The sequence below is a fragment of the Mesoplodon mirus genome (genome assembly GCF_964341445.2).
Source record: "Mesoplodon mirus genome assembly, chromosome: 19".
In the NCBI taxonomy this organism is placed as follows: domain Eukaryota; kingdom Metazoa; phylum Chordata; class Mammalia; order Artiodactyla; family Ziphiidae; genus Mesoplodon; species Mesoplodon mirus.
The window spans coordinates 26,479,211-26,497,630 of record NC_138995.1 but is presented as its reverse complement, the minus strand read 5'-3'; the positions used below and the strand labels follow the sequence as shown (position 1 = coordinate 26,497,630).

The following is an 18,420-nucleotide window of genomic DNA, read 5'->3' as shown; positions in this document are numbered from 1 at the left end:
AAGGACCATGTCATTCCTCTTTATACTCCCAATAAAATTTAATAAAAGACAAAAGTCAGTCATAATTTAGTTTCTTTGTAGTTGGATATTTAGGACTTTGTGATTCCAATGCTGCAAATATCTCTAAGACATGTTAGCTGAGAGATCATAACTATATGGTATGCAAGTAACTACCGTCACCTCCTCTGTCTATGTAGATATTGTTAACCAATCAGAACACTCTACCCACTTAGGTCCTAACTTGACCTCAGAATATTTTTCAACACAAATTTCAAAAAGATTTTCCCAACTTCTTTCCTCTTTTTAATCAGAAAGTAATTGAAATTTTCTTAATGATTTGACTTTTATATCAGTTGATGTACTGCTCTTAAATGTGGTATTGGAGGAAATAGAATTGGTAGGCAAAACAAAGAAGGAAACCATAATTGTTTGGATATTTATTATATGCTACACCATTTACCTGCATCATTTTAAATTCTATCAACGGGTTTTTAACGTAAGTTTTGTCCCCATTATACAAATTGAGACGACTGGAATTCAGAGGGTTAGAATCATTTGCCCAAAGTCACACAGATGGCAAATATGATACAGGATTTAAACACGAGCAATTCTGTTTCAAGAGTTCCTCCATTTGTCTTTCTTTGGAACACCACCCTACTCAATCACTGTGCCTCTGAATAAAACAACTATCTCCCCTGCTTCTCACATGACTGCTGGGCACTGGTGCCTTCCTCAGGGTGCATTAATGACAGTGAGGTTATTAAGAAGCATGTGGTTCCCTTTCTACCCATCTAACTTCCTCCTCTGACTTAGTCCAAGTAAGGATTAATTTTCTAATTTTCACAGAGGCAAAAGTAGAAATAAGTGGAGGTAAGCTTTAATGCCATCTCCTGTCCTTTTCCTCTTCAGATCTCAATAAGTTAAGAGATGTAGGAGTTTAATGGTTACTTTCTCGTCCCTTCAGGTAATGGCTAGCAAGGAACTATCCTGTCAGTAGCAGCATGGACCGAGTTCAGGCTCTGTTGCTTTAGGATTCTCCAAAGAGAGAGAAGGTCATTGGGCTTTTGCTTCATGAAGTTCCCTGGATGTTATCCTGACTCTTGTTGGAAGGACCAGGAAGCAATGACTAGGCTTCCTTTCTATATTAAATGTAATTAGAGATTTAGGAGCTGCACCACTCAGGCACAAATCCTTTAAAAAATATGTATTTAAATAAATATATGTTTATATATTTTATATTGGCTAAGCTAACCCTCCCATTTCAAAAACAGTATTGTCACCTCAGCTCGCATTGCTCTATTATGATCAATGGCACTGAGCAGCTTTATATTCAAGGCTCATGAGTTTCAGTTACTTCAGGAGACAATCTGGTAACTGAAGATAGAAAGTCTCACTTCAGAGTGGCGTTCACTAAGAATTTCATTCCATGGGGGATAGTTCAGAGGAATCTTACCAATATACTTTCCTTCTCCAAAATATGGGGTGCACATATAGTCAGTGTGTGTGCTTGTGTGTCTGTGTGTGTGTTTAGTGACTAAATATTAAAAAGTGCAGGCATTGTACACTTAGACACTCTCTGCTGTGATCATAGAGCATCTTATACAAATATCTGTCAGAGCACTTAACTGACTGAATTGTTACTCCCTATGTATCTACTCATTTTCTAGATCTTAAGCTTTTAGAGCATTTTCAAAGTAGTACTATTATATTAGTAATAACAAGAACAACAACTTATTGAGAATGGATCATGTGCCACATACTGCCCCATCTATACCTATTCACATATTTTGTAGGTACTATAAGATCCCAGCCATTGAGGAAATTATGAGGATAGTGGTAATTCTAATGGACAGAAACTGGGATGGGCATAGAGGAGTATGCCAATGGGAGATTGATTACCCTCCAGTTAAAAACACTCAGACCTAATTAGCTGTATATATAAGCCAAGGACTCAGGTGGTCAAGTCTAGAGCCAAGGTGTAAATAAAGAAATAGCATGTATATCTGAAAGAGTATGATCATTCGGGTCAGGCAAACCTGGTTTTAAGTTTTCTTTTGAAGGCTAGGAATAAAACAAATGTGTAAAAGAGGCAAATATTAGAAGCAGCTTGTAGAATTGTTGCAAGAATTAGGATGCCTGCCGTTTCTAGTTGATGCCAATTATTAGCGGAATAAGAATTTTTTAAAGTTGTTTCTAGGAATGAAGGTATAAGGGAACATGGGGCCAGGGACTCAGTTATGTTATGGGGCTCTCCATGCATGGAATAGTGGGAAGAAGAAGAGATGCCGATGGGGACAAAAGAGTAAAGAGGCAGAAAGAAAAGCAGAACAGGAATTTGTTCTGGGAATCTAATTCTTTGGTCAGGATTATCAAGGTTGAGGAATATGCAAACCAAGGTCATTGTGAAGAATAAAGTCACCTCTGCAAGGGAGGACCATTCTAATATAATTGGGACCACAAATACAAACTCAGAAATATTATTCTGATTTTTCCACAGACCCAATAAAATAAAGACTAGGATTCCTACGAACCAGGGCTCAGCAAAGTTAACTGAAATATGAAGTTACATAGGGAGTAAATGGCAAAAACAGAGCTTGGGCCTAGGTTTGTCTGGATTCACCTCCATAAGAATGGGGACTTCCAAAGCAAAAACCCACTAGTGAGAGATGTGAAAATGATGATTTTTTTCCCTTTTCTTTAGAAGTCATGCCCAGCCACTGAGGTCAGTAGCTATTGTGGAACTAACATTTTGGTAAACCCCTAGTTAGATTCTTCTGCATCTTTTTTTTTTTTTTTTTTTCTTTTTGTGGTATGCGGGCCTCTCACTGTTGTGGCCTCTCCCGTTGCGGAGCACAGGCTCCGGACGCGCAGGCCCAGCGGCCATGGCTCACGGGCCCAGCCGCTCCGCGGCATATGGGATCCCCCCAGACCGGGGCACGAACCCGTATCCCCTGCATCGGCAGGCGGACTCTCAACCACTGTGCCACCAGGGAGGCCCTCTTCTGCATCTTTAAAAAGCCATAGATTAAACAAGGAAGAGATGCTATAGATCAGTAAATTTACACGTTTTATTTTTCCTGGGTCCTGCTCAGCTGCAGTGTTCAGTGAATGCAAGTGCAGTAAATACTTGGTCACAGATCCCATTTACGTAACTATAGCCTGACAATGCAGGGAGTAAGAAGGTATCATTTTCTGTACCCTTTAGAATTACATGGAAATGAACAAGCTTTTTCTTTCTTTCTTTAATAAATTTGTTTATATATTTATTTATTTATTTTATTTTTGGCTACGTTGGGTCTTCATTGCTGTGCGTGGACTCTCTCTAGTTGCATTGAGCTGGGGCTTCTCGTTGCGGAGCACGGGCTGAAGGCACGTGGGTTTCAGTAGTTGTAGCACGTGGGCTCAGTAGTTGTGGCTTGTAGGTTGTAGAGCACAGGCTCAGTAGTTGTGGTGCACAGGCTTAGTTGCTCCATGGCATGTGGGATCTTCCCAGATGAGGGCTTGAACCCATGTCCCCTGCATTGGCAGGCTGACTCCTAACCACTGCGCCATGAGGGAAGTCCCAACAAGCTTTTCTTTTTTCCTCAACAGTGGTTATGTAAAACAAATATTTGTGATAATTTTAAAAAGCTTGTTTCAGTGCAAAAATAAAGCAATTTATAAGACAAAGGAGACAAATAGCTAAATTAAGACAGTTGAATGATTACAATGTACACACACATGAGATCAAAAAGTGTGGTTAAATTGCACACTGAAATCACAATAAAAGAGGAGAATTTTATTGCTAAATAAATCTCTTTTTAAGTGCACTTTTTTTTCTATACAAGCAAATTTAAAATCTTAGTGAATCATTTCTTTTTTTCCCTCGGAAAAATATTTGCCAGATTAAGTCTCTATCCTCAGCATGCAGAGTTTTCATAATTGTTTTGCTATTTTTGTTTATAAAAATGTCCACGGGCTTCCCTGGTGGCGCAGTGGTTGGGAGTCCGCCTGCCAATGCAGGGGACGCGGGTTCGTGCCCCGGTCCGGGAGGATCCCACATGCCGCGGAGCGGCTGGGCCCGTGAGCCATGGCCGCTGAGCCTGCGCATTCGGAGCCTGTGCTCTGCAACGGGAGAGGCCACAATAGTGAGAGGCCCGCATACTGCAAAAAAAAAAAAAATGTCCAGGGGCTTCCCTGATGGCGCAGTGGTTGGGAGTCCGCCTGCCGATGCGGGGGATGTGGGTTTGTGCCCTGGTCCGGGAGGATCCTGCCTGTCGCAGAGCGGCTGGGCCCGTGGGTCGTGGCCACTGGGCCTGCGTGTCCGGAGCCTGTGCTCCGCGACAGGAGAGGCCACAGCAGTGAGAGGCCTGCATACCACAAAAAAAAAAAAAAAAAAAAGTCCAATAGAGGCCATGACTGGTTTTGCAGATCTATCATTTATATGCTATGGGCAGGCAGGTAAAAGAGTGAAGTCATGAACTTTTGCCACTCACTGAATAATAGTCATAGTTAACATTTACTGAGCATGTACTAAGTGTCAGGGACTCTGTGAATGCTTTAAGTGTATTGTCTACTTCAGTTAACGCAATGAATTCAATATGAGAGAATTAAAATGTAGAGAGATTAATCTAATTTCCCAGAATCAAATAATAAGGAAGTGGGTAGGCTGAGATTCAAAGCAGCTATAGAGTCTGTACTCCTAATCAAGGGGTTACATTCTTCATTTTCTTATCAAATTGAAGACAAATTGTCAGTCCAGGCCTTCACACCCACTGGTTGCTAGACTAATGTAAACTTAACATTGAAAAAAATCTGGTAGCTCTTAAATTTACATCTATGACATTTCTCCCTGATATATTTGGTTTTTCTAACAGTGGAAGATATTTGTTAATGAGCTTATATTGTCAGTAACTGACAGCTTTGTAAAAAGATTTTTATTATTATTAACCATCATGGCAATAACAACAACATTAAAGAACAAGATAGTAACACCTCATATGTACTGAGTATTTACATATGCCAAGAGTGATATTTAAAGAACATCTGTGGTTTCTGCTTTTTCTTTGGGCATTTGCTACTCCAACCAGTCCATATTTAAAATGCCGGGAGGAGCTTCAAGTGGCAGAAGAGTAAGATGCGGAGATCACCTTTCTCCCCACAAATAACATCAGAAACACATCTACATGTGGAACAACTCCTATAGAACACCTACTGAACGCTGGCAGAAGACCTCAGACCTCCCAAAAGGCAAGAAACTCCCCACGTACCTGGGTAGGGCAAAAGAAAAAGAAAAAGACAAAGACAGAAGAATAGGGACGGGACCTGCACCCAGTGAGAGGGAGCTGTGAAGGAGGAAAGGTTTCCACACACTAGGAAGCCCCTTCGTGGGCAGAGACTGTCGGTGGTGGAGGGGGAAAGCTTTGGAGCCACGGAGGAGAGCACAGCCACAGGGGTGTGGAGGGCAAAGCGGAGAGATTCCTGCACAGAGGATCGGTGCCGACCAGCTCTCACCAGCCCAAGAGGCTTGTCTGCTCACCCGCCGGGGCGGGCGGGGGGCTTGGAGCTGAGGCTCGGGCTTCGGTCGGATCCCAGGGAGAGGACTGGGGTTGGCTGCATGAACACAGCCTGAAGGGGTCAGTGCACCACGGCTAGCGGGGAGGGAGTCCGGGGAAACGTATGGAGCTGCCGAAGAGGCAAGAGACTTTTTCTTGCCTCTTTGATTCCTGGTGTGCGAGGAGAGGGGATTAACAGCGCCGCTTAAAGGAGCTCCAGAGACGGGTGCAAGCGGCAGCTATCAGCGCAGACCCCAGAGACAGGCATGAGACACTAAGGCTGTTACTGCAGCCACCAAGAAGCCTGTGTGCAAGCACAGGTCACCATCCACACCTCCCCTCCTGGGAGCCTGTGCAGCCCGCCACTGCCAGGGTCCCATTATCCAGGGAAAACTTCCCAGGGAGAATGCACGGCGCGCCTCAGGCTGGTGCAACGTCACGGCGGCCTCTACCACCACATGCTCGGCCTGCATCCGCACCCCTCCCTCCCCTCGGTCTGAGTGAGCCAGAGCCCCTGGATCAGCTGCTCCTTTAACCCTGTCCTGTCTGAGTGAAGAACAGACACCCTCAGGCGACCTACACGCACAGGCGGGGCCAAATCCAAAGCTGAACCCCAGGAGCCGTGCGAACAAAGAAGAGAAAAGGAAATCTCTCCCGGCAGCCTCAGAAGCAGCGGATTAAATCTCCACAATCAACTTGATGTACCCTGCATCTGTGGAATACCTGAATAGACAACAAATCATGCCAAATTGAGGAGGTGGACTTTGGGAGCAAAGATATATATATTTTTTTCCCTTTCTCTCTTTTTGTGAGTGTGTATGTGTACGCTTCTGTGTGTGATTTTGTCTGTATAGCTTTGCTTCTACCATTTGTCCTAGGGTTCTGTCTATTTTTTTAATTACTTAAAAATTTTTTTTCTTAATATTTTTTATTTTAATAAATTATTTTATTTTACTTCATTTTTATTTTATTTTATCTTCTTTCTTGCCTTCTTTCTTTTTTTTTCTCCCTTTTATTCTGAACCGTGTGGATGAAAGGCTCTTGGTACTCCAGCCAGGTGTCAGGGCTGTGCTTCTGAGGTGGGAGAGCAACGTTCAGGACAATGGTCCACAAGAGACCTCCCAGCTCCACGTAATATCAAATGGTGAAAATCCCCCAGAGATCTCCATCTCAATGCCAAGACCCAGCTTCACTCAACGACCAGCAAGCTACAGTGCTGGACACCCTATGCCAAAAAACTATCAAGACAGGAACACAACCCCACCCATTAGCAGACAGGCTGCCTAAAATAATAATAAGGCCACAGACACCCCAAAACACACCACCAGACATGGACCTGCCCACCAGAAGGACAAGATCCAGCCTCATCCGACAGAACACAGGCACTAGTACCCTCCACCAGGAAGCTTACACAACCCACTGAACCAACCTTAGCCACTGGGGACAGACAGCAAAAACAACGGAAACTCTGAACCTGCAGCCTGCTAAAAGGAAACAACAAGCACAGTAAGTTAAGCAAAATGAGAAGACAGAAAAACACACAGCAGGTGAAGGAGCAAGATAAAAACCTACCAGACCTAACAAATGAAGAGGCAATAGGCAGTCTACCTGAAAAAGAATTCAGAATGATGATAGTAAAGATGATCCAAGATTCTATTTCCATGATCCAAAATCTTGGAAATAGAATAGACAAAATGCAAGAAACAGTTAACAAGCACCTAGAAGAACTAAAGATGAATCAAGCATCGATTAAAAACACAATGAATGAAATAAAAAATACTCTAGATGGGATCAACAGCAGAATAACTGAGGCAGAAGAACGGATAAGTGAGGTGGAAGATAAAATAGTGGAAATAACTGCTGCAGAGCAAACTAAAGAAAAAAGAATGAAAAGAACAGAGGACAGTCTCAGAGACCTCTGGGACAACATTAAACGCACCAACATTCGAATTATAGGGGTTCCAGAAGAAGAAGAGAAAAAGAAAGGGACTGAGAAAATATTTGAAGAGATTATAGTTGAAAACTTCCCTAATATGGGAAAGGAAATAGTTAATCAAGTCCAGGAGGCACAGAGAGTCCCATACAGAATAAATCCAAGTAGAAATATGCCAAGACACATATTAATCAAACTGTCAAAAATTAAACACAAAGAAATCATATTAAAAGCAGCAAGGCAAAAACAACAAATAACACACAAAGGGAATCCCCATCAGGTTAACAGCTGATTTCTCAGCAGAAACTCTACAAGCCAGAAGGGAGTGGCAGGACATAATTAAAGTGATGAAGGAGAAAAACCTGCAACCAAGATTACTCTACCCAGCAAGGATCTTATTCAGATTTGATGGAGAAATTAAAAACTTTACAGACAAGCAAAAGCTGAGAGAGTTCAGCACCACCAAACCAGCTTTACAACAAATGCTAAAGGAACTTCTCTACACAAGAAACACAACAGAAGGAAAAGACCTACAATAACAAACCCAAAACAATTAAGAAAATGGGAATAGGAACATACATATCGATAATTACCTTAAATGTAAATGGACTAAATGCTCCCACCAAAAGACACAGATTGGCTGAATGGATACAAAAACAAGACCCATATATATGCTGTCTACAAGAGACCCACTTCAGACCTAGAGACACATACAGATTGAAAGTAAGGGGATGGAAAAAGATATTCCATGCAAATAGAAACCAAAAGAAAGCTGGAGTAGCAATTCTTATATCAGACAAAATCGACTTTAAAATAAAGGCTATTAGAAGAGACAAAGAAGGACACTACATAATGATCAAGGGATCGATCCAAGAAGAAGATATAACAATTGTAAATATTTATGCACCCAACATAGGAGCACCTCAATACATAAGGCAAATACTAACAGCCATAAAATGGGAAATTGACAGTAACACACTCATAGGAGGGGACTTCAACACCCCACTTTCACCAATGGACAGATCATCCAAAATGAAAATAAATAAGGAAACACAAGCTTTAAATGATACATTAAACAAGATGGACTTAATTGATATTTATAGGACATTCCATCCAAAAAGAACAGAATACACATTTTTCTCAAGTGCTCATGGAACATTCTCCAGGATAGATCATATCTTGGGTCACAAATCAAGCCTTGGTAAATTTAAGAAAATTGAAATCGTATCAAGTATCTTTTCCGACCACAATGCTATGAGATTAGACATCAATTACAGGAAAAGATCTGTAAAAAATACAAACACATGGAAGCTAAACAATACACTACTCAATAATGAAGTGATCACTGAAGAAATCAAAGAGAATAAAAAAATACCTAGAAACAAATGACAGTGGAGACACGACGACCCAAAACCTATGGGGTGCAGCAAAAGCAGTTCTAAGGGGGAAGTTTATAGCAATACAATCCCACCTTAAGAAACAGGAAACATCTCGAGTAAACAACCTGACCCTGCACCTAAAGCAATTAGAGAAAGAAGAACAAAAAAACCCAAAGTTAGCAGAAGGAAAGAAATCATAAAGATCAGGTCAGAAATAAATGAAAAAGAAATGAAGGAAACGATAGCAAAGATCAATAAAACTAAAAGCTGGTTCTTTGAGAAGATAAACAAAATTGACAAACCATTATCCAGACTCATCAAGAAAAAAAGGGAGAAGACTCAAATCAATAGAATTAGAAATGAAAAAGGAGAAGTAACAACTGACACTGCAGAAATACAAAAGATCATGAGAGATTACTACAAGCAACTCTATGCCAATAAAATGGACAACCTGGAAGAAATGGACAAATTCTTAGAAATGCACAACCTGCCAAGACTGAATCAGGAAGAAATAGAAAATATGAACAGACCAATCACAAGCACTGAAATTGAAACTGTGATAAAAAATCTTCCAACAAACAAAAGCCCAGGACCAGATGGCTTCACAGGCTAATTCTATCAAACATTTAGAGAAGAGCTAACACCTATCCTTCTCAAACTCTTCCAAAATAGAGCAGAGGGAGGAGCACTTCTAAACTCATTCTACGAGGCCACCATCACCTTGATACCAAAACCAGACAAGGATGTCACAAAGAAAGAAAACTACAGGCCAATATCACTGATGAACATAGATGCAAAAATCCTCAACAAAATACTAGCAAACAGAATCCAACAGCACATTAAAAGGATCATACACCATGATCAAGTGGGGTTTATTCCAGGAATGCAAGGATTCTTCAATATACGCAAATCAATCAATGTGATACACCATATTAACAAATTGAAGGAGAAAAACCATATGATCATCTCAATAGATGCAGAGAAAGCTTTCGACAAAATTCAACACCCATTTATGATAAAAACCCTGCAGAAAGTAGGCAAAGAGGGAACTTTCCTCAACATAATAAAGGCCATATATGACAAACCCACAGCCAACATTGTCCTCAATGGTGAAAAACTGAAACCATTTCCACTAAGATCAGGAACAAGACAAGGCTGCCCACTCTCACCACTCTTATTCAACTTAGTTTTGGAAGTTTTAGCCACAGCAATCAGAGAAGAAAAGGAAATAAAAGGAATCCAAATCGGAAAAGAAGAAGTAAAGCTGTCACTGTTTGCAGATGACATGATACTATACATAGAGAATCCTAAAGATGCTACCAGAAAACTACTAGAGCTAATTAATGAATTTGGTAAAGTAGCAGGATACAAAATTAATGCACAGAAATCTCTGGCATTCCTGTACACTAATGATGAAAAATCTGAAAGTGAAATCAAGAAAACATTCCCATTTACCATTTCAACAAAAAGAATAAAATATCTAGGAATAAACCTACCTAAGGAGACAAAAGACCTCTATGCAGAAAATTATAAGACACTGATGAAAGAAATTAAAGATGATACAAATAGATGGAGAGATATACCATGCTCCTGGATTGGAAGAATCAATATTGTGAAAATGACTCTACTACCCAAAGCAATCTACAGATTCAATGCAATCCCTATCAAACTACCACTGGCATTTTTCACAGAACTAGAACAAAAAATTTCAAAATTTGTTTGGAAAAACAAAAGACCCCGAATATCCAAAGCAATCTTGAGAATGAAAAATGGAGCTGGAGGAATCAGGCTCCCTGACTTCAGACTATACTACAAAGCTACAGTAATCAAGATAGTGTGGTACTGGCACAAAAACAGAAGGATAGATCAGTGGAACAGGATAGAAAGCCCAGAGATAAACCCATGCACATATGGTCAACTTATCTTTGTTAAAGGAGGCAGGAATGTACAGTGGAGAAAGGACAGCCTCTTCAATAAGTGGTGCTGGGAAAACTGGACAGGGACATGTAAAAGTATGAGATTAGATCATTCCCTAACACCATACACAAAAATAAGCTCAAAATGGATTAAAGACCTAAATGTAAGGCCAAAAACTATCAAACTCTTAGAGGAAAACATAGGCAGAACACTCTATGACACAAATCACAGCAAGATCCTTTTGGACCCACCTCCCAGAGAAATGGAAATAAAAACAAAGGTAAACAAATGGGACCTAATGAAACTTCAAAGGTTTTGCACAGCAAAGGAAACCATAAACAAGACCAAAAGACAACCCTCAGAATGGGAGAAAATATTTGCAAATGAAGCAACTGATAAAGGATTAATCTCCACAATTTATAAGCAGCTCATGCAGCTCAATAGCAAAAAAAAAAACAACCCAATCCAAAAATGGGCAGAAGACATAAATAGGCATTTCTCCACAGAAGATATACAGACTGCCAACAAACACATGAAAGAATGCTCAACATCATTAATCATTAGAGAAATGCAAATCAAAACTACAATGAGATATCATCTCACACTAGTCAGAATGGCCATCATCAAAAAATCTAGAAACAATAAATGCTGGAGAGGGTGTGGAGAAAAGGGAACACTCTTGCACTGCTGGTGGGAATGTGAATTGGTACAGCCACTATGGAGAACAGTATGGAGGTTCCTTAAAAAACTAAAAATAGAACTACCATATGACCCAGCAATCCCACTACTAGGCATATACCCTGAGAAAACCATAATTCAAAAAGGGACATGTACCAAAATGTTCATTGCAGCTCTATTCTCAATAGCCTGGAGATGGAAACAACCTAAGTGTCCATCATCGGATAAATGGATAAAGAAGATGTGGCACATATATACAATGGAATATTACTCAGCCATAAAAAGAAAGAAACTTAGCTATTTGTAATGAGGTGGATAGACCTAGAGTCTGTCATACAGAGTGAAGTAAGTCAGAAAGAGAAAGACAAATACTGTATGCTAACATATATATGGAATTTAAAAAAAATGTCATGAAGAACCTAGGGGTAAAACAGGAATAAAGACACAGACCTACTTGAGAATGGACTTGAGGATATGGGGAGGGGGAAGGGTAAGCTGTGACAAAGCAAAAGAGAGGCATGGACATATATACACTACCAAACGTAAGGTAGATAGATAGTGGGAAGCAGCCGCAGAGCACAGGGAGATCAGCTCGGTGCTTTGTGACTGCCTGGAGGGGTGGGATGGGGATGGTGGGAGGGAGGGAGATGCATGAGGGAAGGGATGTGGGAACAGATGTATATGTATGACTGATTCACTTAGTTATAAAGCAGAAACTAATAAAAAAAATGATCAATGGATCGGTCCAAGAAGAAGATATAACAATTGTAAATATTTATGCACCTGCATAGGAGCAACTCAATACATAAGGCAAATACTAACAGCCATAAAAGGGGAAATCGACAGTAACACAGTCATAGTAGGGGACTTTAACACCCCACTTTCACCAGTGGACAGATCATCCAAAATGAAAATAAATAAGGAAACGCAAGCTTAAAATGATACATTAAAGAAGATGGACTTGATATTTATAGTACATTCCATCCAAAAACAACAGAGTACACTTTTTTCTCAAGTGCTCATGGAACATTCTCCAGGATAGATCATATCTTGGGTCACAAATCAAGCCTTGGTAAATTTAAGAAAATTGAAATTGTATCAAGTATCTTTTCTGACCACAATGCTAGTAGACTAGATATCAATTACAGGATAAAACTGTAAAAAATACAAACACATGGAGGCTAAACAATACACTTCTTAATAACCAAGAGATCACTGAAGAAATCAAAGAGGAAATCGAAAAATACCTGGAAACAAGTGACAATGAAAACACAACGACCCACAACCTATGGGATGCAGCAAAAGCAGTTGTAAGAGGGAAGTTGATAGCAACACAATCCTACCTTAAGAAACAAGAAACTACTCCGATAAACAACCTAACCTTACACCTAAAGCAATTAAAGAAAGAAGAACAAAAAAACCCCAAAGTTAGCAGAAGGAAAGAAATCATAAAGATCAGAAATTAATGAAAAAGAAATGAAGGAATGATAGCAAAGATCAATAAAACTAAAAGCTGGTTCTTTGAGAAGATAAACAAAATTGATAAACCATTAGCCAGACTCATCAAGAAAAAAGGGAGAAGACTCAAATCAATAGAATTAGAAATGAAAAAGGAGAAGTAACAACTGACACTGCAGAAATACAAAGGATCATGAAAGATTACTACAAGCAACTCTATGCCAATAAAATGGACAACCTGGAAGAAATGGACAAATTCTTAGAAATGCACAACCTGCCAAGACTGAATCAGGAAGAAATAGAAAATATGAACAGACCAATCACAAGCACTGAAATTGAAACTGTGATTAAAAGTCTTCCAACAAACAAAAGCCCAGGACCAGATGGCTTCACAGGCGAATTCTATTAAACATTTGGAGAAGAGCTAACACCGATTCTTCTCAAATTCTTCCAAAATATAGCAGAGGGAGGAACACTCCCAAGCTCATTCTGGGAGGCCACCATCACCATGATACCAAAACAAGACAAAGATGTCACAAAGAAAACTACAGGCCAATATCACTGATCAACATAGATGCAAAAATCCTCAACAAAATACTAGCAAACAGAATCCAACAGCACATTAAAAGAATCATACACCATGATCGAGTGTCGTTTATCCTTCAATATATGCAAATCAATCAACGTGATACACCATATTAACAAATTGAAGGAGAAAAACCATATGATCATCTCAATAGATGCAGTGAATGCTTTCGACAAAATTCAACACCGATTTATGATTAAAACCCTCCAGAAAGTAAGAATAGAGGCAACTTTCCTCAACATAATAAAGGCCATGTATGACAAACCCACAGCCAACATCATCCTCAATGGTGAAAAACTGAAACCATTTCCAGTAAGATCAGGAAGAAGACAAGGTTGCCCACTCTCACCACTCTTATTCAACATAGTTTTGGAAGTTTTAGCCACAGCAATCAGAGAAAAAAAAGAAATAAAAGGAATCCAAATCGGAAAAGAAGAAGTAAAGCTGTCACTGTTTGCAGGTGACATGATACTATACATAGAGAATCGTAAAGATGCTACCAGAAAACTACTAGAGCTAATCAATTAATTTGGTAAAGTAGCAGGATACAAAATTAATGCACAGAAATCTCTAGCATTCCTATACACTAATGATGAAAAATCTGAAAGTGAAATTAAGAAAACACTCCCATTTACCGTTGCAACACAAAGAATAAAATATCTAGGAATAAACCTTCTTAAGGAGACAAAAGACCTGTATGCAGAAAATTATAAGACACTGATGAAAGGAATTAAAGATGATACAAATAGATGGAGAGATATACCATGTTCTTGGATTGGAAGCATCAATATTGTGAAAATGACTCTACTACCCAAAGCAATCTACAGATTCAATGCAATCCCTATCAAACTACCAATGACATTTTTCACAGAACTAGAACAAAAAGTTTCACAATTTGTATGGAAACACAAAAGACCCCGAATAGCCAAAGCAATCTTGAGAAAGAAAAACGGAGCTGGAGCAATCAGCTCCAAAGGATTAATCTCCAAAATTTACAAGCAGCTCAGTATCAAAAAAACAAACAACCCAATCCAAAAATGGGCAGAAGACATAAATAGACATTTCTCCAAAGATATACACATTGCCAACAAACACATGAAAGAATGCTCAGCATGGTTAATCATTAGAGAAAAGCAAATCTAAACTACCATGAGCTAGCATCTCACACCAGTCAGAATGGCCATCATCAAAAAATCTACAAACAGTAAATGCTGGAGAGGGTGTGGAGAAAAGGGAACCCTCTTGCACTGTTGTTGGGAAGGTAAATTGATACAGCCACTATGGAGAACAGTATGGAGGTTCCTTAAAAAACTAAAAATAGAGCTACCATATGATCCAGCAATCCCACTAATGGGCATATACCCTGAGGTAACCATAATTCAAAAAGAATCATGTACCAAAATATTCATTGCAGCTCTATTTACAATAGCCAGGACATGGAAGCAACCGAAGTGTCCATCAACAGATGAATGGATAACAAGATGTGGCACAGATATACAATGGAATATTACTCAGCCATAAAAAGAAATGAAATTGAGTTATTTGTAGTGAGGTGGATGGACCTAGAGTCTGTCATACAGAGTGAAATAAGTCAGAGAGAAAAATACCGTATGCTAACCCATATATATGAAATCTAAAAAAAAAAAAAATCATCCTGAAGAACCTATGGGCAAGATGGGAACAAAGACACCTACTAGAGAATGACTTGAGGATATGGGGAACGGGAAGGGTAAGGTGTGACAAAGTGAGATTGTGGCATGGACATATATACACTACAAAACGTAAAATAGCTAGCTTAGTGCGAAGCAGCCGCATAGCACAGGGAGATCAGCTCTGTGCTTTGTGACCACCTAGAGGGGTGGGATAGGTTGTGTGGGAGGGAGGGAGATGCAAGAGGGAAGAGCTATGGGAACATATGTATATGTATAACTGATTCACTTTGTTATAAAGCAGAACTAACACACCATTGTAAAGCAATTGTACTCCAATAAAGATGTTAAAAAAATAAAGTAAAATGCCTGTCCCTCTTCTCTCCCTATCACATTACCTTGGTCAAAGGGAAAAGACATGACCCAAGCTCAACTAATCAATATTCCTGTCCTAGGAATTAGAATCTTTTTTTTTAATTGATTTTATTTATTTATTTTTCGCTGGGTTGGGTCTTCGTTGCTGCGTGCGGGCTTTCTCTAGTTGCAGCAAGCGTGGGCTACTTTTTGTTGTGGAGCATGGGCTCTAGGTGTGTGGGCTTTAGTAGTTGTGGTACACAGGCTCAGTAGTTGTGGCTTGTGGGCTCTAGAGCACAGGCTCAGTAGTTGTGGCACACGGGCTTAGTTGCTCCACAGCATGTGGGATCTTCCCGGACCAGGGCTCGAACCTGTGTCCCCTGCATTGGCAGGCGGATTCTTAACCACTGTGCCACCAGGAAGCCCTAGGAATTAGAATCTTGAACTTAAAGATAGAAGGTAATTGGAGTTATATCATTCAAAATAACCCTAGCGATGATGGCCTGGGAATTCCCATGTCTGAGACAGCACCCAGAAGTATTCCATTTCTGACTCTCCTGCGACCAGGAAGCTTGTGGTTGTTTACTTTTGTATTGTTTTGTTGTTAGCACAATGCAGTATTTAGACTTATTTGATTGCAAATGAAAAAATGTAATTCTGGCTCAGCACTTGTGGTTGTGGGTATGATCTTAGCATTCAAAAGACAAAAACCGAAGCTCAAAAAATGTTAAATGGAAAAATAGACCTAGATTCTAACGCCAAAATTATTACCAAATGTCCAGAACAGTGAAAAGGTTGTGATTTTACTCTACTTAAAGGCTAACAAGTTAGTCTGCTTCAGTATAACGGACTGACTGAAGACATGAGACTCTTGGTTCAGAGAACAGAATGTTTTTCCTCACAACAAAAGCAGAAACCAGAGCTTTACGATCATTTGTTTTGGTTCCCCCACCTTCTCCCTTCACCAAGTCTAAGGGTGTGCATTACAGGAGAGAAACTCTGGATTATAGGATTCACCAGTGTCATAGTAAGTGGAAGTAGTTTCTGCTAGGGGACTGGAGGGCGTAGAGACATTATCTCATTCCTCCTCAAGGTTGCTTTCTGCTAATAGAGTCCTGAGAAATGGTCCAGGTAAAGAAAGCTCAAGATCTTGCATTCTTGGCATACCCGGCAAATATGTGCTGGGATGCTCGAGGTCTATGGCAAATGGTGCCTCTCAACACTTCTGTGCTCTATTGCTTTTCACACTTTGAGGTGGCCATATTAGTCTTCCAATAAATTATAAAATAAATTTACCACTCCTTCTTGTGCCCCACTCCTGTTTTTTAGAAGCAAATTGAGTTAGAGAATAAAGGGAAAGGCTCAATTAGTAAAGGCACCAGCTCTGCTTAGAAATATTTCAGGACCTTTTCAGGCTGGTTAATAGGCATAGATTTGGTGAATAGTGCAGGGAGCACAAGAGGGAGACTGTGTAATCATATTTGGTTTAATATGCTTGTGTCTTGATGCCTTAGACAGAAACAACACAGGAACCTAAATCAAAGAGATATATGTGCACACATAGCTGTATACACACTGAAAAATAAAAGCATAATCAGTATCAATGGGTATTTCATCATCAGGTGTTTATTGAGTGAGTGCTTTAGTCCAGGTACTTCAATGGATGCTATGAATGTAGGGGTGAACTAAATAAATTTGGCTCCTGTGCTCAGGGAACTTGTCATCTTAGTGATATTTATGGAGGAAAACTCCTATTTATGAGAGACTTAACTAATGTTTGTGCAGCTCTTAAGTCCTTTCATGTCCACTTTTTCATGTAATCCTAAACATAATCTAGAGATGTCAGTATTACAAATAATAGTAGCCGACAAATAAGGAAACTAAGGCTTAGACAAGTAATTCATTTGCCAAAGAATGTACCTTTAGCAAGTAACTGAATCAACACTCACAGAATACTTCTTAGAAATTTCATTTATTCATTCAACAAATACTTATTGACCTCTATATGCTAGGCACTGTGCTATGTACTGAATACACAAAGAACATGGCTTTTTGGGCCTCCTATGTTCCATAATAACATAACATACTTTTTTGTGTTGTTCAGTCCATATGGAATGCTTTTCTTTCCTTCACCTGGTAAATTTTCTGTCTTCCAGATTCAAGTTGATGATCCTCAGCACAGCCTTCCCAACCCTCAAATGGCCTCCACAAACTTCTGCTTTGTTGTAAGTAGCACGATTAATCATATACTTATGTGTTTATTTCTTAAGTATACAGATTTCTAATTAGACTGGATGCTTCCCTGAGGGGAAGCACTGTATCTACTTTTGTTGACCATGTTTTATTCAACGTGTAGCAGAGTTTCTGTCACAAATTATGCACTCAGTTAATTGTTTGAATGAATAAATGGATGACTTAAGTACCCTAAATATTGTCTATAGTAGTTATCATTTAGTTTGCAGATTGTGATAGGTATTATAAAGTCCATTTTTCAGAAGGGAAAAACTGGATTTAGAGCACTTAGCGGGATCCCCTGAGGTGGCACAGCTAATGCAGACAGAGCTGGGACTGGACCCCAGGTCAACATGGTATCCAAGCCATTTCTCCTCACAGCCTCAGCAGAGATTTTATTTGTGTTCTCAAGGAAGTAATTTTTCTCTGAGAGACTTTTATTCCCCTCATTTGTATCCTGCAAGCAACTTGCATGGACCTGTAGACTGTCTTCCTCACAGATCCATAGCTCGATCCTCTGCTTTCTACTTCCTTTCCTGCTATTTCTAGCTAAATGTCCAAGCAGCACACAGCAGAAGGTGATCCGGAAGGAAAGGCTGGCAAGGGAAGAATCTGTAATTAAGCCAATGAGCAATAACATACAGTATCAGCCAACGAGCAATAACATACAGTATCCATGGGCAGTACCACCTGGATTGAC

At 39.8% G+C, this 18,420-nt stretch overlaps 1 long non-coding RNA gene across 2 annotated transcripts in view; it reads left to right on the top strand.

The window, feature by feature from the left end:
• Positions 1–17,719, top strand: part of LOC309795236 — a 304,805-nt gene extending 287,086 nt beyond the window's left edge. For both annotated transcript variants that reach the window (XR_014292229.1, XR_014292230.1), the window contains exon 4: positions 17,645–17,719. This is a non-coding gene — a long non-coding RNA (uncharacterized lncRNA). The remainder of the gene's footprint in view (positions 1–17,644) is intronic.
• The last annotated feature ends 701 nt before the right edge of the window (positions 17,720–18,420 follow it).